The sequence below is a fragment of the Cnephaeus nilssonii genome (genome assembly GCF_951640355.1).
Source record: "Cnephaeus nilssonii genome assembly, chromosome: 9".
NCBI lineage: Eukaryota > Metazoa > Chordata > Mammalia > Chiroptera > Vespertilionidae > Cnephaeus > Cnephaeus nilssonii.
Window position 1 is genome coordinate 67,267,632 of NC_137080.1, and position 22,502 is coordinate 67,290,133.

At 36.4% G+C, this 22,502-nt stretch overlaps 1 pseudogene across 1 annotated transcript; it reads left to right on the plus strand.

Moving 5' to 3' along the window:
- The first annotated feature begins 8,563 nt into the window (after nt 1-8,563).
- LOC307105546 (large ribosomal subunit protein uL6-like) lies at nt 8,564-9,231 on the plus strand (annotated as a pseudogene). Its single transcript has one exon. The product of its transcript is annotated as a large ribosomal subunit protein uL6-like (transcript).
- Nucleotides 9,232-22,502: the final 13,271 nt, after the last annotated feature.

Consider the following 22,502-nt stretch of genomic DNA (forward strand, 5'->3'; position numbering starts at 1 on the left):
AATTCTGTAGTCTTACCCAGAAAATAAAACTTTGCAGCTAATATGGACATCTCCATTTTAAAAATATGACTAGTTTCTTTTCTTAACTAGAAAAAAATAGTAACTTTAAAATAAGGCAGAAATCAAAGTATTTATTTTAGTAACTATTAACAGATACAAAATAAAACCAGTTGTTCATTATTAGAAAATACAATTCTTTTTTTTTAAGTATAATTATTGTGTTAGGGCTAGGTAAACTAAACAGAGTTTGATTTAAATAAAAAAATAATAACTTCAGCCCAGCTGGTGTGGCTCAGTGGTTGAGCACCGACCTATGAACCAGGAGGTTACAGTTCATTCCCAACATTTGCTGGGTTTGTGGGCTCAATCCCCAGTGTAGCACGTGCAGGAGGCAGCCGATCGATGATTCTCTCTCATCATTGATGTTTCTATCTCTCCTTTGCCCTTCTTCTCTGAAATAAATAAAAACACATTTAAAAAAATAACTTCAATGTGGAAAGAAAAATATGAAAACATAAATTATGAAAAAATTATGAAAAGATAAAAATTATGCATCAATGCCTTTTCTTCTTACAATAAATGCCAGAAAAAAAAAAACATGTATAAATGTATCTTAGTACAATGTGCTGCTCTCTCTTTGTTACATAATGGCAGGAATGGCTAAGAAAACACAAATGAAAAGAGAAAATTTTTCATGGGTGAGCAAAGGCTGATCAGAGTTTAACAAAATATGTTTTAAAAGGTACCTCTTCCTTCTAGGTCAACACAGCAGGCCAGGACTGATACCTCTAAGAGCAGTGTGAGGGTAGATTTTAACCCTCAATCTCCCCCTCAGACAAGTGTCCTTTGTGCAAAACATGACCTACATACTCTTTGAGAACATCTCTGATGATATTCCCTCTTTACCTTCACATTCCAGCTTTATATTTACAAGCAGATATTTTAGGTAAAATATGGAATGATCTTAATGGTAACTATTTCTTTTTACATAGCCTAACATTATATCACAAGGGTAATTCAACTCATGAGGTACTATAATAAATTGGTTTATTTGTTTGTTTTTGTATTTTTTTGGTTTTTGTGGGCTAGTGGTTCTAGTCTTTTTGACCAAATTTTATATTTTTCACTAAGTGAAACTGTGATGCCGTTAGTTCTTCTAAACTTAACTTTTCTTTGTTTCTGGTAGATTCAGGGGTGTTGCTGTAAGACATTTTGAGAACATGAACCAAAAATTAGGACTCAACTTTTTTTTTTTTTTTAGAAAGTAGCACAAGTTGTAAAACCCTGTTGGCTTTGATTTTCCTCTTTTACCTTGAGCTTCTTGTTGGACTTTAGTTGTCTCATACTAATCTCTCCCAATTGCTTAGTTTGGTGTTTGCTGCATCTTGTCTTGTGATTGCTACAACATAGCTTCATGCTATTTGGCCATTTACCAAGCTCAAAATAAACAACTGAACTTAAGAGGAATAATTTTCTGTCTTCCTTGGGCTAATATATTAACACTAGAGGCCCGGTGCATGAAATTCGTGCACGGGCGGGGGGAGTGTTTATCCCTCAGCCCAGCCTGCACGCTCTCCAATCTGGGACCCCTCGAGGGATGTCTGACTGCCCGTTTAGGCCTGATCCCGATAGGATTGTGCCTAAACGGGCAGTCGGACATCCCTCTCAAAATCCAGGACTGCTGGCTCCCAACTGCTCGCCTGCCTGCCTTCCTGATTGCCCCTAACCACTTCTGCCTGCCAGCCTGATCACCCCCTAACCACTCCCCTGCCAGCCTGATTGATGCCTAACTGCTCCCCTGCAAGCCTGATTGCCCCTAACTGCCCTCCCCTGCTGGCCTGGTCGCCCCTAACTGCCCTCCCCTGAAGGCCTGGTCACCCCTAACTGCCCTCCCCTACAGGCCTGGTCCCCCCCCAACTGCTCTCCCCTGCAGGCCTGGGTCCCCCCCAACTGCCCTTCCCTGCAGGCCCGGTCGCCCCCAACTTCCCTCCTCTGCTGGCCTGGTCACCCCTAACTGCCCTCCCCTGCAGATGTGATGGCCCCCAACTGCCCTCCCTTGCAGGCCTTGTGGAGGCCCTGATATCTGTGATTTATTTATCTTCTATAATTGAAACTTTGTAGCCTTGAGCTGAGGCCAGGGTGCCTGAAAAGCTTGGCTTCCTCCATTGCCGGGGGCAACCGAAGCCTCCTGCTCTCTCCAGCTCTGTGGCCGCCGCCATATTTGTTGGGTTAATTTGCATACTTGCTCCTGATTGGATGATGGGCGTGGCTTGTGGGCATAGCAGAGGTACGTTCAATTTGCATGTTTCTCTTTTATTAGATAGGATTTATTTCTGAGACTACTCCATTTCTAACATCAGTGAAAACAATGGATAGTAAACCAGATTCCCCATTGTTGCTGGTATTCGTGTGTGACTCAGTAGAATCAATCTCTTGCACCTCTTGATTCTCCTGAGTTAGAAAATCTGTCATTTCATCATAAAATAGAATTTGATCAGTTTGAAAAATATGGTATGCAGAAGTTCTGTACTATTCTTCATGCTATTAGAAAATTTTTCAAATTGATTTTGTTTGACATGTTCATATATTTTTCAACCAAAAGTTATGTCAGGTGGGAAAATAGTATCTTTCATGTTTTTAAAAGACAAGGTTCAAGCTAAGAACTATATCAGGTACTACTCTATTCACCATGGTAAAGTTCGAGTCATAGAGTAAGTGCTTCATAAATTTCTCTTGAATTAAATTCCTTAGCCAATTTCCAGATCACAGTTTCATGCTAGTTTCCCTGGTCTAAAAAGTGACAATTAATAATTTTGTTGAAATTCTAAAAAGAGGCATATATCAATATAAATGCATAAATGTTTTGCCTTCTACAGTTTCAGTTACAAGTGTGATCTGAAAATATTAAGTGGGAAATTTCAGAGAGAAACAATTCACACATTTTAAATTGTGCTCCATTCTGAGTAGTGTGATGAAATCTCTTGCTATCCCACTCGGTTCATGTGGGACATAATTCATCCCTTTGTCCATGTCCACTTTGTACGGACACTACCTGCCCATTAGTCACTCAGTAGCAATCTTGGTTAGCAGATAGACTGTCTAGGTATTGCAGTGCTTGTGCTCAGGTAACCCTTACTTTACTTAATAACGGCCCACAGTGCAAGAGCAGTGATGCTGCAATTCGGATATGCCCAACAGAAGCTGTGAAGTGTATGTTTATTTAGGAGAAAACATAGTATATCTAGGGTTCCATACTAACTGTGGTTTCAGGCATCCACTGATGGTCTTGGGACTTATCCCTGTGGATACAGGGGGATTACTGCATAGTGTACACTGAGGGACAGAAAATAGGAATCCTGCCTTGAAATACGGAGAAATTCCCCCAGAAAACTCTTAGGCCTTAAATTCTAAATGAGTTATGCCATTGGATTCAAGCAAGGACAATTTGCTCAAATTGAAAGGTGTGTGTGTGTGTGTGTGTGTGTGTGTGTGTGTGTGTGTAGGGGTGTATGATATTTTGGGATTACATATATATTTTGATATATGATTAGGAAATGCATCAACAAAAGCAAGAGGTCATTTGCAGTCTTGCATTTGCTTGTATAGTGTGTAGCAATAGGGAAAATAATCCATTTCAATCTTAAAGGATATGCAAAGGCATTAAACAACCTTGAGTTTAATTAGAAAACCTATAGGACTGGATAAAGGAATCCTATATAATAAAAGTCTAATATGCAAATCGACCAAACGACAGAACGACCAGTGGAACAACCGGTTGCTATGATGTGCACTGACCACCAGGGGAAGATGCTCAATGCAGGAGCTGTCCCCAGCCCGCATTCATCAGGCCAGCCAAAACGGGTGCGAGCGGGGGCCCCCCAATCGCCCTGCCATTTGCCCCACAGATCAGCTCTGATTGTCAGCCAGGCCTAGGGACCCTACCCATGCACGAATTTCATGCACCAGGACTTTAGTATTTTATATTGCCTTATTACAGAAAGAACAAAAGTGAAGAGTGATTTTGGGAATGGATGTGCGAGGGCCACACGTGGACAGGCATGGGTAGTATTGAAGCACATTGGAACAATATAAATTTGCTTTGGAATGTAGCCTAGTAACTAATTAATGCCATGCTATTTTTTCCCCTTGAAAACCATAGAAACAAAAACATTTGACTTAATTTTAAAGATCAGTTGCATTTCAGCTGTTGCTAGTTTTAAATGTTCACTCCCTGAATTCATTTCACTTACATTGTACTTCACTGTCTCATGTAGTTTAGAAAGAATGTTTGAAGACACTAAGCTATAAACAGCTACCAACAAAAAAAGCCCAGCCTCCCAAATTACAATTAAACATTGAGAAAGTTTATATTATTGGTCACTCTTTTAGAGGTGACTTGGTTTTTACATGAATTATAATGTCGTGGCTATATTTTTGTACCCTGGAATGGTGATATTTAATATTGTTATCACAACAAGGAACAAACAATTGCTTAAGGAAATGGGTGATCCTCCTGCTCTGAGCTACAGTGCTGACTCAGTCATGCAGAACTAATTTCCTGGCGGTCTCTGAATGCACATAAAGCTGCTCTGTAGCTGCCGCTGACAATGAACTAGTGACTGGAAAAAGGAATCTTAAACACAGTCACATCTCCTGACTGTGAAAATCCTGTTCACAAGGCATGCTGATCTAATACGCTGCACCACAGAAATAACATTTAAAAAAAAAATGGCTCCAGAGTATACAAAGTTCCTCATTTTCTATTGGGGGTGGGGTGTTGCTAGGCAACTAAATCATTTTTACATATATTCCTCAGAGCACCAAAATTCTATTTTGGGTATTTCTTTACCAAGAATAGCATTGAAAAGTTTGCTAGACACATGATTTTATAGTAAATATGTGTCATGTGATATCTTAAACGAAGCAGTTATTTAACATTTGAATGACTCTTTTCAAGAAAGTCCTAAAACAATTTCGGTAGAGTGTGTTATAGCAAGAGTGATAATATCTGATATTTAAAAAGGAATATACCATTCGAACACATGTGTAACCTAATTACAATGATTAGCTTGCTAATTAGTGTTTATTGATCGGGATGGATCAAGTGATTGGATTTTGTTTTAAAGTGCAAATATTAGAACCAAATAGGTTTCCCAGAATACTATTTGGCAGAAAATGCAGCTAAAGTTGCATCATACAGTTACTCCATGTGGTTTTGCAAGGAGCTAATTGTACTGGCGATCTGGGCATAGGAAAAGACTTTACTGCCCTCTAGTAGTTATAGGGCTTGCCAAATTCATTTGGGAAATTCATTCTATTTAGGAATTTAGAGATATTTAAGAGAGTAATAGCATTAGTATCTAAGAATAAAGATTAACTTAAATGTGCTAAAGTTGAAGACAACTCTCAATCATTTTCCCCATCATCTTTATGTTAATCATTACTATGAAATTCAATTAAAAGATAGTGATATTGCATGCATCATTTTAATCAAGTTTTATTGACCTTTACATCATGTATGATACCTTCTAATCAAAATCCATTTTTTGAAAAAAATTTAAATATGAAGAAAGAGATATATTTTTTTGTCATAGTGGAAGACATGGTATGGAATAAAATGCGTTGGGGCTTTAAAATACACAACTAAGTTGACTAGAGTAGATTTTAAGTTCAAAACAATCATTTAAAAGTATTGAATTAGTCATTAATTTTAAATATGAATAAACAGTTATTGTAATTAATTTTTAAATAATGGGGTTCATTGACAATATATTCATATTACTATTTCCAACTCATTGAATCCTAGAAAATTATAATTAGAAGTAACCTTTTTATCTTATTGGGCTCAATAATTAATTTAAGAGGATTTTCAAATCTCCAAGTGTTTGGAACTATTAAAATATAAATATTTGTTATCAACGTCTATTTCTAGCCAATATAAATTATATTTTGGAAATTTGGAGATTGTTTTTATTTGTGTGTTTCAGTTTAGACCAATTTCTGAAAATGTTTCATGGAAATTTAAAGTCACATTTTCTATATGAGGTTAAGAAGTCAAAATAGACATCAACATTTTTCCTTACTGATTATGTTGTATGTTCTTCAGGTCTTCATACTTCTACTTCATCTGACACAGAATGAATGATTATTTTAAATTTTATATCCTAAAAGTGTTTCTCTCAATTTATCATTTTTTCTTAACAGATTTTCTACCTATATTTTCTTATTATATTATTCAATTAATAGAAGCATACCAGTTATGTTTTTACTGTATAGATAATTTTAATTAGTATAAATGTTTGTTATATTTGTGCTTTTTATTTAAATTATTTTCTGATCTAAATATTTCAACTTTTATGTTTTTGTTATACATTTTGCTTATTACTTTTCTTTAAAAATGTTTGTTATCATTTTGGTACTCTTGTGGTGGACATCTATTATTGTTTTTGTTTGCTTTTCATTTCTTCCTTTTGCAAAAGCTTCCTCTGCTCATGGGGCTATTACATACTCCACCTTGGCTGCCACAGGTATGGCTCTGTGATTCCCACACACCTGGCTACAGTGATAATTCAGAAAAGGGGAATGATAATACCTACATCACAGAGTTCTTGTGAGAATTAATAGTCTATGTAATTTAATAAGAATTGATATTATATATAAAGTGCTTAGAATATAGTGAGGCACATAGCAAATATATATATATTAGCTAATATTTTTATTTCCTTTAATTTTCCTTAAGAGACTGTTTTCTTTATATTTTCTGTAAGAGGGAGATCTTTTCTTCCTTCCATCTATCTATCACTATATTCATTTCTCTCTATCATCTATTTAAAATTTACTACTGGTATATATATATTAGCATATCTAGTTCTAATTTAAACCTAGGCATGGAATAATTTTATTTGTCTCATATCTTGGTATGAGCAGAAATATCTGCAGGCAGATTTTCTTCCACAAGAATCATTTTTTTAAAATGATAATTATACTTACGATCATTACATCTGTTCCATTTGTTCTTAATTCTTCCTCAGTAGCACCTATAATTCACCTTAATTCTTCCTCAGTAGCACCAATAAATGGAATATATTCCATTTTATTTTCATTTTCCTTGGAAGCTTTTCCATTTTTGTCACTCATTCACTTCTCTGCACTATTGAGCTTCCTTTTTGTGGATTTTCCTATTGGAGAACTTAATTCTGCTGTTCCATTTTAGGTATTTGTCACTCTTTCCATATCTTTGTTGGAACCCAAATGCATTTCTGTACCCTGAGCACTCACTCAGTCCATTGTCTTTTAATCTCATCTTTAATTCCATGTTTCACAGTATCCACTGCTTGTATGTGCCTTATAGCTAGATGTACAAAGTAGATGCTTTCCAACTATTCCATTTTGTTTCATAGAAAAAAAAAAAGCTTTTTAAAGTGTATAATTTGTCTGTCATTCTTGAAGGAAATTCTTCCTTTTTCTTAGATTGAAAAATTTTCTCTTCTTTTCTCTGCTGTTGCTAATAATTTATTCATCTTAAATGAGACAGCTTTATATAGGAAGGATATTTGTCAACAGGGAGAACGTGAATTCTTTCAATAACATTAATGTTCAGCATGGCATGGACAGAATCCTTCTCAGCTTCAAGCTATAGAATCTAATGTGTACACAGCCTTAACAAATGCCCGTGGCCTTGCAGCCTTATATAAAACAGCTTTAGTGGCTAAGGAGGAAGCTTTTCCTGCTCGCATTGACTGGTTACCTCTGGGAGAAAAATCTATTTCTGTATAATAAAATGTAATTTGTATTACTACTTTGACCAAAAGGAATACATAAAAATACAATTGACAAAATAAACTGTATCCAGGACACTCTCAGACTTCACCTTTAAGACTAGCTTTTATTCTGAGAAACAGAAGAAAGAGAGCACTTCGATTTAGTCTAACCCTGGGAGCTGTAGCTCTAAGTGGGTGAAGGGATAAAGGTACCCATGATGCCTGGGAGGGTGGCAGAATCTGTGGATTGAGGGGTTTGAAGAGTGGACTGTTCTCAGAGAGACACTCCCCCAGAGGAAGGAGCGGACATTGTTTCTTATTGATAAACTCTAAGTTTCAGTAGTAGTGAATCTTAAAAGAGTTGAGTTTAATCTAATTCTAACAGTTTTCATGGTTGACCCTGCTAATCTAGTTTTTGACCAAAGCATTCATTGATCACTGGTAAGTCCTCAATATGATTCTTCTGTGAAAGTATAACACATTCTTACATTTCAGTGTTGTTATGGTTTTTGTGACTTTTTGTGAGTCTTCTTGGCTGTACATATGAATAGTTAATTGCTGTTTTTTTCAGAAAGTAATAGCATGCTTAGAAATTTTTATTAGACTTGTAATTCTAGTAGCAATGTATCGGACAGGTTAATCTGGGGGCCGGGGGAGGGGGACTGCTGTTACAGAATATGTACGAATTCTGAATAACATTTACCAAAACAACATCTTAAAGGATTACTTGAGCACTCAGGAAACTCAGAAAAACTCTGAGAGTCGAAAGCAAAGGTGGAGGCTTCCTCTTTGTCTCATCTACTGCGAGGATGAAGACCATTCTCAGCAATCAGACTGTGGACTTCCCAGAAATGTGGGCATAACTCTGAAGGGACGCACAGTTATTGTGAAGGGCCCCAGAGGCTCCAGGCAGAGGGACTTCAACCACAACCATGTAGAGTTCATTCTCCTTGGAAAGAAAAAGAAGAGGCTCCGGGGTGACAAGGGGGAGGGGGAAGTGAAAGGAACTGGTTCGCACTAGCTGCAGTCATGTACAGCACAGGATCAAGGGTGTTGCACCGGGCTTCCGTTACAAGATGAGGTCTGTGTACGCTCGCTTCCCCATCAACGTCGTTATTTGGGAGAATGGTTCTCTTGTTGAAATTAGAAATTTCTTGGGCGAAAAATACATCCACAGAGTTCGGATGAGGTCAGGCGTTGCTAGTTCAGTATCTCAAGCCCAGACAGAGTTGATTCTTGAAGGAAATGACATTGAACTTGTATCAAATTCAGCTGCTTTGATTCAGTAAGCCACAACAGTTAAAAACAAGGATATCAGAAAAATTTTGGATGGTATCTACGTTTCTGAAAAAGGAACAGTTCAGCAGGCTGATGAATAAGATCTAAGTTGTCCAGTTATAGAAACACCGAGATGCCTAATGATTTGTCACACTTGTTTGTGAAACTATAAAGATGTACAATAAAAGCCTTGTATTGAAAAAAATAAATAAATAAAAAGGAAAGGTGGAATTAAAATCACAGAGGTTGCAAGTCTGAAATTTCTCTTAGGCCATTCTAGAGTATTTGCAGTTTGATAATCAAGGGGGTTTGTTTTTAAGCATCCTATAGAGACAGGACAAGACCTTGTTTGAATGTATAGAAGGTAATAAGAAGGAACCAAAACAATAAAACACTAGAAATTAATCTACAGCTTCCAACAGAGCAAGGCTTTTCCATGTGTGTCTGTAAACTCCTGGTCAGAGGAATTACATTATCTATTACATTGTAACTAAGGGCCTAAAATTCAAATATGTTTTGATTTTAAAATTATACTTTGTTGGCCAGAAAGCAACAAGCTGAGAAACTAAGATGAAAATATATCCCAAGCCAAGAAGCACCTGATAAAGGCAAATGTAAAGATGCTCAAAGAAATCAGAGTCAACTCCATTCTTATAGGATTCCCAAGGATAAATTTTTGTTTAAGATTAGGTCAGGGATTTCTGCTTCCAGCAATGGTGAACTGTGCTAATCAGACTAATCCTCTGGCTGAGAACCAATGGAAAGTGGTATAGCTAAGCTTTGGAAACAGCCCAAATGCCCATCAGCAGATGAGTGGATAAAAAAGGTGTAGTAGTTCTAGCAGGTTTGGCTCAGTGGATAGATCATCAGCCCTTGGTTTGAAGGGTCCTGACTTTGTTTCCAGTCAAGGGCATGTACAGGTTGCAGCTTGATCCCCAGCCCTGGCCAAGGGACATGCAGGAGGCAACCAGTCAATCCTCACATCAATGTTTCTGTCTGTCTTTCCTTCTCCTTTCCACTCTCTCTAAAAATCAATGGAAAAATATCCTCAGATGAAGATTAACAAAACAAAAAAGCTGTGGTACGTTTACACAATGGAATACTACGCAGCTGTAAAAAAAAGAACTTTTACCCTTTGAGACAGCATGGATGGACCTGGACATTATTATGCTAAGTGAAATAAGCTAGTCAGAGAAAGATCAGTATCACATGATCTCACTCCTATGTGGACTCTAATGAACAAAATAAACTGATGAACAAAACAGATCCAGAGACATTGAAGCATGGAACACACAGACAAATTTCAGAGGGAAGGCAGGGATGGGTGGTTGGGTGGGGAGTGCATAATAGGGGAACATATATGCATATATGCATAGCCCGTGGACACACACAATAGTGTGGTGAAGGCCTGGGAGGGGCAGATGCGGGGTGGAGAGGGTCAATGGGAAAACAAAGGGGACATCTGTAATACTTTCAACAATAAAGGTAAATTTTTAAGAAGTGGGATAAATATAGATCTAGACCTAAACCTAGAGTGATATTGTTATAATAGCTACAGGAAAGCATAGAAAAATACCAAGAAAGTGAAGAAATACTTGATCAAGATCTTGGAGAGGCTAATGACTCAGGGACATGAGCAGCACTTGGGTTTGCTTTTATTCTGGAGATACTTGTCTATTTTGAAGGGGACTGATAATCTGGAACAATTTTGGTAATCTTATATTTGAAGCGTTAGATGTTAAAGTCAAGGACCTGCCAAGTGGTATAGGCTAATGAACATGCTTTCTGTGAGTTGAGACAGAATTATTCTCTAGGAATAAGGGGGAAGCAGAAGTAGAAACGATCTAACAGAGACTCGAGCTCAGCATTACTTCATCTCAGTTCTGAATTGGATTGTAATTCTTTCAGAATGATTCTCCCCAGGCACTTGGCAAATGCAAAGCAAATTCTCTGTGGAGGAAAATAACATTGTCTGGGCCCGAAATTATTTCTACAACTTTTATGCACAATATCCACCACTCAATCAAAACTAACCAGACATATCAGGAAAAAAGACAATGTGATTCTAAACCATAACAACAGTAGATAATTGAAACAGAACCACAGGGGATCCAGATAATGGAGTTGTCAGAAAAAGACATTAAAGTAATCATGTTTAATACACACAATAAAATATGAGTAACATTGAGATTTTCAACAGATAATTGGAAATTATAAGAACCAAATAGAAATTCTATAACTGAGAAATACAAAATCAAGAAAAGGAAGAACATTATATATTTAATGTGAACCCTTGATCCTGCCTCCAACATGTGCCTTCTCAAATTGGAAAATGTTTTGAGGTTATGGTATATTCTATTTTTCTTTTTATGCTTGTAACGTTTTGTGAGTGGGCCCCAGTTATTTTACTCTTATTATTTTAAAAATATAATGCAATGTCTCATTTGCAATATACCTTATATAGATTGAGTAACATCATGTACATGTGTATATATACATATAAATATATGTATTTACATACCCAATGTATATATTTTTTCTTTACCTAATATTTACCAGTTTTTCTCATCATTTGATTGTGTCATTGGGTATCAAAAATGGGTTTTCATTAGGAGTTTTAAACTTGCATCAATCCTTCATAAGCATTTTAGTAAAATTTGAAGGTAAAGTAGTAACTAATTCAATCGGCATCTTAAATTTTAATGTCATCACTTGACATATTTTTGATAACTCATTTTATCATCCACATTTTAAAGACTGTTTTCTCTTCTTTCTGCCAGTAATTCATTGCCGCATATGAATGTTTCAGTGATGAACAAGAAAATATCCCTCCCCTCCAGAGCATATGTACTACAGAGGAGGTGGTTAAGTAAGTAGGCTATTAAAACTTGGTATAATAGTTTTAGGTTAGAAATAAATGCAAGATGGAATGCTATTATCTCACCTAAAAAAGATTAAAATAATCTGGGTAGGATTTTTGAGAGATATTTTTCACATATTGGCTAAGTAACACATATTGAGTATATGTCATATTCCAGATCTATCTGGACATCTTGAGCCCTAGTAAATGTATTTATACAGCCTCATTCTATATTTGAATTACATCCCTAGATTTGTTTTCTAGCAGCTTCTAGGGTAAATGTTAATTAAAATAATGTTTGTTTCTTTTAATTGTTAATTTTACATCGATGCAGTTAAACATTTACATTTAAAAAAGGAAAGAAGTGCAAGATGGGAACTCTTCAATCTATAAGGAATGCAAAGTTTTCTTGAAGGAGTTGCATTTACCTTAAACATGAAGGATCAATATGTGATGACTGAGGAGGAATAGCATTTCAAGTGGAAGTTACAAAAATCAGTAAAAAAATATTGCATCTATGGGACAATAATTTAAAGGCAATGGGAAAGTGCTAATATTTTGGGTGAGAGAGGCAAATCTGGATGTGATCATGAAGAGTATTATCCTCATTTTAAATACTTCTACTGCTAGAGACAGAACTATTCAAGACTTTTAAAGATGAGAAAATACTATAAATACTTTGTTTTTTAAAAAATCCAATCTGGCTGCAATATGGTAAAAATATTCTTTTGGTCTAGTCTAGAAGTTAAAATACTTATGGCTGTAATCCAGAGAAACTTTTATAGGGTTCAAAGATACCATTAATGGGAATCAAGAGAAGAAGATGTCTTCAAGAAATACTAGATCTAGACCTGTCCCATCCAAAATATTGGCTATCATTCATATGTGGATATTTGAACATTTTAAATGTGGCTAGTCGAAATTAAGATATACTGTAAGTATAATTTATACACTGATTTCAAAGACTTTGTATGAGAAAATAGAAAATATCTCAATAATAGTTAATATTGATCACATATTGAAATATTTGGAGTATGTTAGTTTGAATATATTAAAATATATTTCAACTGTTTATTTTTACTTTTTAATGTGACTACTAAAATTTTTAAATAAAAATTAGGTAATATAGACAAGACCTGGAAATTGTTTGAACATACAGAAGCGTGAGAAAGATGTCATAAGAATGAACTCTGGATCTTGGCATGCACAATGTGCAGAGACAAGGATTTTTTATTTTTTTGGAAGGCAATAGCATAGGCTCAATTTCAGTCACTTTGAATGTGAAATATCAGTAATTTTTTACATGGAAGTTTAAAAAGTAGAAAAAATTTATGATTTTGGACTTGAGAGATTTTTACAAGGAATTCAAATTTGGTCACCCTTAAGTTATTTACAATTTATCAACATTTGTGAAATGCTTATACATATATGCTTTTATTATATCTGATTATATATTTAGGAGAAATTCATAGAAGTTATAAATATAAAGATTATTTAGGATAGGACTACAGAAATTATATATCCACATAAATAATTTCTATATAGGAAAATAATATTTTTTATTTAAAAAATATTTATAGAGGAGAGATCCAAGATGGTGGCGTAGGTAAACATCTGGGCTGCTGCCGGCCACAACAATTTCCAAAACTACAACTAAAAGACAGAACGTCTATCACCCAGAACCATGGGAAAGCTGGCTGAGCGGAAGCTCTACAACTAGACTGAAAGAGAGGGGAGCAAGCAGGGCACAAACACTGAAAAACTGAGGTACAGGAGAGCGTGCGCGCGATACGGGCTGACGGCGGAACCCAGCTGGCGGAGGGCATTGCTTTCTTCAATCCGAAGAGAGATAAGCTCCCAATCTCTCTGAAATCCAGTTTCTGGGGAGAGACTGGGCTGTCTGCCATTGGGTCGGAGAGTGAGGTTGGCTTGCTAGCAGAGCTGCGTGGAGGTACAATTGTTGCCTGGACTGGGGCACGAGACGCGGCAACGTGGTTGGAGACGGCTCACTGCCAGTCATCGCTGTTTGCCACGCCCTAGCCTAGTGACACTCTGAGACTCCACCCCGCACAATCTACAAACACTCCCAAGCTCCTAGCAGTGGCTTTTGCATATGAATGGCCTTCTCTATTGCAGTTTAAGCTAGTAAACTTGCAACCCAATGCAGACAGCTCCAAAGCCTCCAAGCTCCAAGCAGGGAGGAGAGGACGGAAGTTCTTGCTGTAGTTTCTGCAGGGTGGCCTCAGACAGTAGCTGAACTGCACCCCATTGGAGATCCAGAAGCCAGTATACCTAGTGGTCAGTGTGACACACCACATTTCAACTCCTCACATCCATAAGTGACACATTCGGGAGGCGGACTCAGTGAGCACCAAAGCCCCACCTGTACCATAAGCGTGTCTCCAGCGCAGCAGTGCTTCCATTATAGACACTGCGGGTCCTCACAGCCAATTGGCCTGGAGGTCAATTCCTCCCAGTGTACCAACAGCAATCAAGGCTTAACTACACCAAGACTTTGCACGCAGCCCACAAAGGGGTGTACCAAGAGCGACCACCTAGGGTGATTGGGGAAGCTGAGCTATCGGCCCCTATAGGTCACTGACCACACAAAGCCACTCCTTCAACACAGGGAGGCAGCCAAAATGCGGAGACATCGAAGCATGTCATGAATAGGAGAGATGGAGGAAAGTAAACTACTGGACGACACAGTGTTCAGAACCACATTTATAAGGTTACTCAAGAATCTTCTAAAAACTGCTGAGAAACTTGAAGAGACCTCCGAGGAACTTAGTGAGACCTTCAAGGACCTTAATGAGAATGCCAAAAAAATGGAAAAGGACCAGTCAGAAATTAAGCATACACTGTCTGAAATAAAGAATATATAGAAACTCAACTGTAGATCACCATACCCAAGAGTCAAACCAAAGATCTGGAATATGAGGAAGAAAAAAACACCCAACCAGAGAGGCGGAAAGAAAGAAGAATCCAAAAGTGTGAGGATAGCGTAAGGAGCCTCTGGGACGGCTTGAAGCGTACCAACATCCGAATTTTTGGGGTGCCAGAAGAAGAGAGAGAGCAAGCTACTTTAAACCTATTTGAAGAAATAATGACAGAAAAATTCCCCCACCTGGTGAAAGAAATAGACTTACAAGTTCAGGAAGCGCACAGAACCCCAAACAAGAGGAATCCAAAGAGGACCACACCAAGACACATCATAATTAAAATGCCAAGGGCAAAAGACAAAGAGAGTATCTTGAAAGCAGCAAGAGAAAAACAGTTAGTTACCTATAAAGGAGTACCCATACGACTGTCAGCTGATTTCTCTACAGAAATTATTCAGGCCAGAAGGGAGTGGCAAGAAATATTCAGTGATGAACAGCAAGAACCTACAACCAAGATTACTCTACCCAGCAAAGCTATCATTCAGAATTGAAGGTCAGATGAAGAGCTTCACAGACAAGAAAAAGCTAAAGGAGTTCATCACCACCAAACCAGGATTACATGAAATGCTGAAGGGTATTCTTTAAGAAGAGGAAGAAGAAGAAAAGGTAAAGGTAAAAATTATGAACAACAAAAAGACATCAAATAGCTACCTACCAACAAGTGAATCTAAAAATCAAGTGAATAAAAAATCTGAAGAACATAATGGACTGGTGAATACAATAGAATCAGGGACATAGAAAGGGAGGGGACGAACAATTCTCAGGGGGAAGGGGGTGTGAGGGGTGCAGGAAGAGATTGGACAAAAATCTTACACCTATGGATGAAGACAGTGGCGGGGGGTAAGGGCATGGGGTGGGGTGGGGAATCAGGTGGAGGGGAGCTTTGGGGGGGGGAGAGGAACACCTGTAATAATCTGAACAATAAAGATTTATTATTAAAAAATATTTATAAATTCTTTCTTGAAAAATTGTGCCTTAAATATTTGAATTTTCCAGTAAATTCATCTGGGCACGATGCTTTCTGATTTGAAAGGTTACTAATTATTGACTTAATATCTTTAGTAGATATAGGCCTATTCATATCCTCTGTTTCTTTTTGTATGAGTTTTGGCAGGTTTGCTTTTTAAGGAATTAGTCATTTTATCTAGATTTTCAAATTTGAGGGCATAGAGCTATCAATAGTATTCCTTTATTTATTTTTTTTTAATTTCCATGGGAATTGTAGTTATGTGTTCTCTTTAATATCTGATCTTAACCTTTTGCACTCGGATGTCGAGTGTGACTTGACACGGTTAGCATCAGTAGCAGCTCTTTTTATACTCTTTGAATGTATCAATAATTTGAAATATTAAAAAAATCCAAATAAATAAGTTTGTATGAAAAGAAACTCCAGTTTTTTATTCTACTGCCGTGCTTTGTAAAATCTAGGGTATTTAAAAAATTAAATCCCAAGTAGAATAAAGGAATTGAGAAAAAAGCAAGCGAGTGCAAAGGGTTAATAATTTGTGTTCTCTCTCTATTTTTTTAATTTAGTTTGGTGATTTTGTTGATCTTTTCAAAGAACCAACTTTTTTTTTTCTCTATTGATTTTCTGTTTTTAATTTCATAGAGTTATGGTCTAATTCTTTTTATTTTCTTCTGCTCATTCTTATTCAACTTATCTTTTCTTTTTGAGTTTTCTAAGGTGAAAACTTAAATTATTTATTTTAGCTCTTTTCTAATATATGTACTCAATGCTATAAATTTCCTGTACATCCACAAATTTAGATAATTTTCATTTTCATTTTTATTTAGTTCAAATATTTTAAAATTTCTCTTGAGATTTCTTCTTTGACCCACAAATTATTTAGAAATGTGTTATTTAATCTTCATGTATATTAGGATTTTTAATTTACATTTCTGTTTCTGATTTCTAGTTTAATTTCATTGTGGTCTAAAAGCAGTGTTTATGCTATTTCTATACCTTTAAATTTGTAAAGGCATATTTTTTGGCCCAAAATGTGCTCTATCTTGGTGAAGGTTCATGTTAGCTTGAGAAGAATGTGCATTTTGCTGATGTTGGATGAAGCAGTGTACAAAGGTCATTTACAGGGTTTGGGCAAAAGTAGGTTTACAGTTATGAGTATGTGAATAGAGTTCATTCCTGTATTATTTATTAATTATTGTAATATTTTTTATACAAACAAGAGTAAACCTACTTTTGCATCACCCTGTATAATCAGCTGATTGATGGTGTTGTTGAGTTCAACTGTGCTCTTACTGATTTTTGCCTGCTGCACCTGTTCGTTTCTGATACAGCGGTATTGAAGCTCCCAACAATAATGGACTCATCTATATCTCTTTGTAATTCTATCAGTTTTTGCTTCACATAACTTGATGCTCAGCTGTTAGGTGTATACACATTAAGAATTATAATAACTTGTTGGGGAAATGACCCCTTTAGTATTTTACAATGCCCCTTTCCTCCCTGATGTCTTTCCTTACTTGGAAGGCTGTTCTGTCTAAAATTAATATAACTACTCCTGTTGTATGTGGGTTTTTTTTTTGTTAGATTTAGCATGGTATATTTTTTTCTATTCATTTACTTTTAATCTATATGTGTTTTTAAATTTAAAGTGGATTTCCTGTAAACAATATATAGTTAGGTGGTGGTTTTGATCCATTCTGTCAATGTCTTCTGGTGGGTGCATTTAGACTATTACTATTCGGTGTGATTATTGACATAGTTGGATTAACATGTCTCATATTCATTACTGGTATCTGTTTGTTGCTCATGTTCTTTGTCACTATTTTTTGTCTTCCACTCCTTTTCTGCATTTTGTAGTTTTATTTAAGCATTTTAAATGATTATATTTTTTCTCCTTTCTTAGCGTAATCAGTTTTACTTTTTTTAGTGGTTACCTTAGAATTTGGAGTATATATTTACTCAAGTCCACTCCTTTTTAAAACTGTTTTATCCTCATCCAAGGATATGTTTATTTACTTGAGAGAGAGGGAGACATCAATGTGAGAAACATTGCCTCCTGTATATGCTCTGACCAGGGATCAAACCTGCAACCTAGATATGTGCCCTGACTAGGAATCGAACCCTCGACCTTTTGGAGTACAGAACAACGCTCCAACCAACTGAGCCACCTTACCAGCACTCACATCCACTCTTGAATAACATTGTATCATTTTTGGTAGTGTGAGTACCTTACAATAACAAAATAATTCTAATTATTATTCTTATATCTTGTGTTATTGGGTCATTCATTTCACTTATCTATGAGCATGCATGAGGATATATATGATAAATACATAAGCATATATAATTAGAAATGTGGCTGGTATTATTTTGAAGGAAAAAAAACTGTTATCTGTTGAATCAATTGAGAATAAGAAAAATAAAAGTTTTATTTTACCTTTACTTATTCCTTCTTCAGTGCTCTTTCTTGTGAAGATGTAAGTTTCTGATCTATATCGTTTTCCATATCTCTAAAGAACTTCTTGAAAGTCAGGTCTACTGGCAACAAAGTCCCTCACATTTTGCTTGTTTTACAAAGTCTCTATTTCTTCAGTTTTCAAGGATAATTTCACAGTGTACCGAATTCCAGGTTGGTATCCTTTTTTTGCTTGTTTTATTTTGTTTCTTTCAATACTAAATCTTTAAGTCTACTATCTTCTTGCTTGCAAGGTTTCTGAGGAGAAATCGTACGTAATCTGTATCTTTGCTCCTCTAGAGGTAAGGAATCCGTCTATTCCCTTGATAGGAAAGCTTTCTTCAGGATTTTTTCTTTGTGTTTGTTTCTCTATAGTTCAAAGATGAGATGCCTAAGTATAGCATTTTGTAATTATCTCTGATCTTCCTAGGTCCGTGGTTTAGTGTCTGACACTAATTTGGAGGAAATTTTCAGTCATTATTTCTTCAAATATTTCTTCTATTTTTTTTTCTCTTTCATATCCTTCTGGCATTCCAATTACATGTGTGTTACACATATAGTTGTCGCATGGTCCTTGGATATTCTGTTCTCTTGTGTTCAGTCTTGGTTCTCTTTGCTTTTCGGTTTTAAGGATTCTAATGATATGACACCTGGCTCAGAGGTTCCTTCCTCAGGTATGTCCAGTCTACTAGTAAGTTCATCAAAGGCATTTTACATTTTTGTTACAGTGTTGTTGTTGTTTTTAATCTCTAGCATATCTTTTTGGTTCTTTCTTAGGATTTCTGTCTCTTTGCTTACATTGTTCATCTGTGCTTACATGATGTCTGTTTTACCCATGAGAGCCCTTAGCATACTCATTATAATTGTTTAAAATTCCTGGGATGATAATTCCAATATCCCTGCCTTGTCTGGTTCTGAGGCTCACTCTTTGTTTTCAAATTGTGTTTTTTGCCTGTTAGTAGTTCTTGATAGTCAGACATGCTTCAGTTAGGCTGTTACTAATATGGTAGTAAGATGTGAGGGGAAGGAAAATATTCTTTAGTGCTGTGATATATAGTCTCAGTCTTTTAGTTGGCCTGGGTCTGTGATTTGTAAATTTCACAAGGTTGAGCTCCTGGAGGTAAATCTCATGATATTGTGGGGCCCCCTAGGACTGGGACACCTGGAGTGTTTAACTCCGAGTTGTCCACCCTGAGCCTCCAGCAATTTGTAAATCACAGTTCAGATTTTCCTACTCCAGCCCTGGTCTCCACTGCTATTTTCCTCCCTGTGTTTGTCTCTGTCTCTCCAGTCACAGCAGTTTGCCCAGTGTCCTCCGCTGTCTTATGGATGCCAGAAGAATTGTTGATGTTTTAGCCCATTCAGATTTTTATTTGTTGTTAGGATAGAGTGGCAACTTTCAACCTCCTTACATGTGGAACTGGGCTGCCTTTTAATTTTTTAAACAAAATTAGCATATTACATTTGTTAAGCTTCCCAAGACTAAAAGAAATTTTTTTAAAAATCTGTAAATTTTCCTCCTTTCAGCAGCCAGACATAAAACTATTTTCAATGTATTCACTGCCAAACTACGGAGTGAGTTAACTACATTTAGTTCACTCCCCATTACTCAATGCAATCTACTATCTACCCCATCACATTACTGAAACAACATTTGTTAAGATAACCAATGACCTCCTAATTGCCATTATCAGTGGCATATTTTAAGCATTCATCTTATTTAACCTTTCCAACTCATGAGATAATGCTCCTTTTCTCTTCTTTCAATTCTCCTCTTATTTGCTGCTAATCGACAATTTTCCCCAGGGTTTCATATTTAAGGTATCCATTTTCACCTAGACCTTTACTTGAAAGCCACACCATATTTTAAAGTCTACACAATCCCCAACCATCTGTATGATAACCTGCTGTCATCCCTCACTCTTGCACCTGCTCCTTCTTTTATATCCTCCTGCATGTAATGGTAAAATTTGTCAGGATCTTCCTAGTTTCTTTGCCCTTACCAGTCCTCTCCTGTTAGAACTTGGTCCCCTGTTTCTTCCCTCCTGCAGATTCTGCCATAGTCCTCTTTGTAAACTAACGTTAATTAAGGAAAGGGAATATCTATAGTCCCAGAAACATATTTAGAAAGTGCAAAATAAGTTACTCTCTCAAATCTGGGATCCAGTGGTATAGTCATCCCTTACCCTGAGATTCTGTTAAACCCTCTGTGTTGATCTTGTCCATAGAATTGGACATCTATTTTTATCTGTCTCCCTGTGTTTCTCAAGACCCTTTCCCAAGTTTTCCCCACTCTAATCCGCCATTTTCATTCCCTTCTTCATGAAAACTTCCTAAATTATAAATTTTGCCATATTATTCATGTTTATAAATTTATATAATTCCCTATTGCTTATTATCAATGTGTGATTAAGACACTTAACGATGTAGCTGCAGTTGGGCTGCTCAGTTACCTAGGTTGCGGTTTAATCCCCGGTCAGGGCATGTATAGGAGGCAATAATTTCTCTCTCACATTGATGTTTCTCTCTCTCCCCCCTGGGAACACGATATTATTAAAAAGGTGTCCCCTTGACAAAACTTTTATATGGTTTGTAGATTACCAAGTATTATCAACACTTTCATAACAAATACATTTTAAGCTATAGTTATTCATGTTAGTCCTAGGAATAGCCTCTCATTTATGATCTTGCAAATCATATGAAAGCCCTATGTTGGACATTCCCTGGTAAATAGACATTGGGTGGAAATGTCATTGGCCCAGTGTCTAGCAAGTTCAGGTTGACAGGTAAGGACTTACATTTAAAATATATAGTAAGAGCAGATATAAAAATATATAGTAATTCCGTGACTAGATATAGAATTGACATCAGGAGGTCAGAGAACCAGGGAGGAGCCTGGGGCAGCTAGTACAGGTAACATAACTCCAGCCATAGAGAGAGGAGAAGGCATTGATCATGGGAAATAGGTAAAACTTGCCAAGGCAAGGCTGTATATTATCTACAAATTAAAATAGGAAGCACAGCAGAGACCTAATTAGTTGGGAAAAACACTGTTATAACAGTAAAGAAGCAGAATTTGATGAAACTTTGTGGGCTAGGGCTTGTGACTCAATTTAACCTTTGCAAATCATCATGGCCATGGGATAAGGAAGAAATCTAATGAGAAGTGCTGAAGTTGTCTTCATAGGAGATTAATGGCTGGGGCCTAATGTACAAAAGTGGGTTTGTTCTAGACAATACTTTTTCCTGGAAGAATCCCAACTTATTGCCAAATAATAAAATCTCTTTTAGTGTGTAAAATATAAAAGTTTATAACATAAAGCTTTTCATCAAATAAGCCTTCAATGCAAGGTGAATCTAATCATGTACTCATTAAGTCCTCAATTCTATGTTATTGAAGTAAACATATAATATGCGCTTAAAGCACATTTTTGTAGAAATAAAATTTACATGAGTATTGTTCTCTCAAAATTGTAAAGCTATCTCCTGGAAGTTCTCACTTTATAATAATTGCTTGCTATGTGCTTATCATTGCCAAATAATAGACTATTGAGTTTGATCATGTCTAAATAAACATGACAAGTATTCTAGAAGAATTAACTCAGAGGCTGTCTGAGGCAGATGGGGAACTGTTTAATGGAAAGAAATTTTATTGTACATTTTACAGAGCTATATGTGTTATCTTTTCCAGGGACAGGAATCAAATCTTCCTCAATGACTAAAATGTTAACATGTGGACCTTATCTTCTATAACATCCATTGGTGATTCCTTACTTACAATAAAATATTCTAACTTCTTATGGATAATCAAGTGCTGACTATAGCTGGTTAAAGTATATTCAAATTTTAAAAAATCACATGGATGTGTAAATAATGTGTTTTGGGCCTCCAAATATAACATGGATAATTATTTCAATAATATACTATCTGCCCAGCTGGCATGGCTCAGTGGTTGAGCATTAACCTATGAAACAGGAAGTCACAATTTGATTCCCAGTCAGGGCACATGCCCAGGTTGCAGGCTCAATCCCCAGTGTGGGGCGTGCAGGAGGCAGCCAATTAATGGTTCTCTCTCATCATTCATGTTACTACATCTCTCTCTCCTTCTCCTTTCCTTTCTGAAATCAATAAAAATATATTTAATAAATAATATACTATCCTTTTATATTTTAAAATTATGGAAATGGTTAGCTCTATATACTTATATTTATTGACAGTAAGTCACTGATTTTGAAAACTC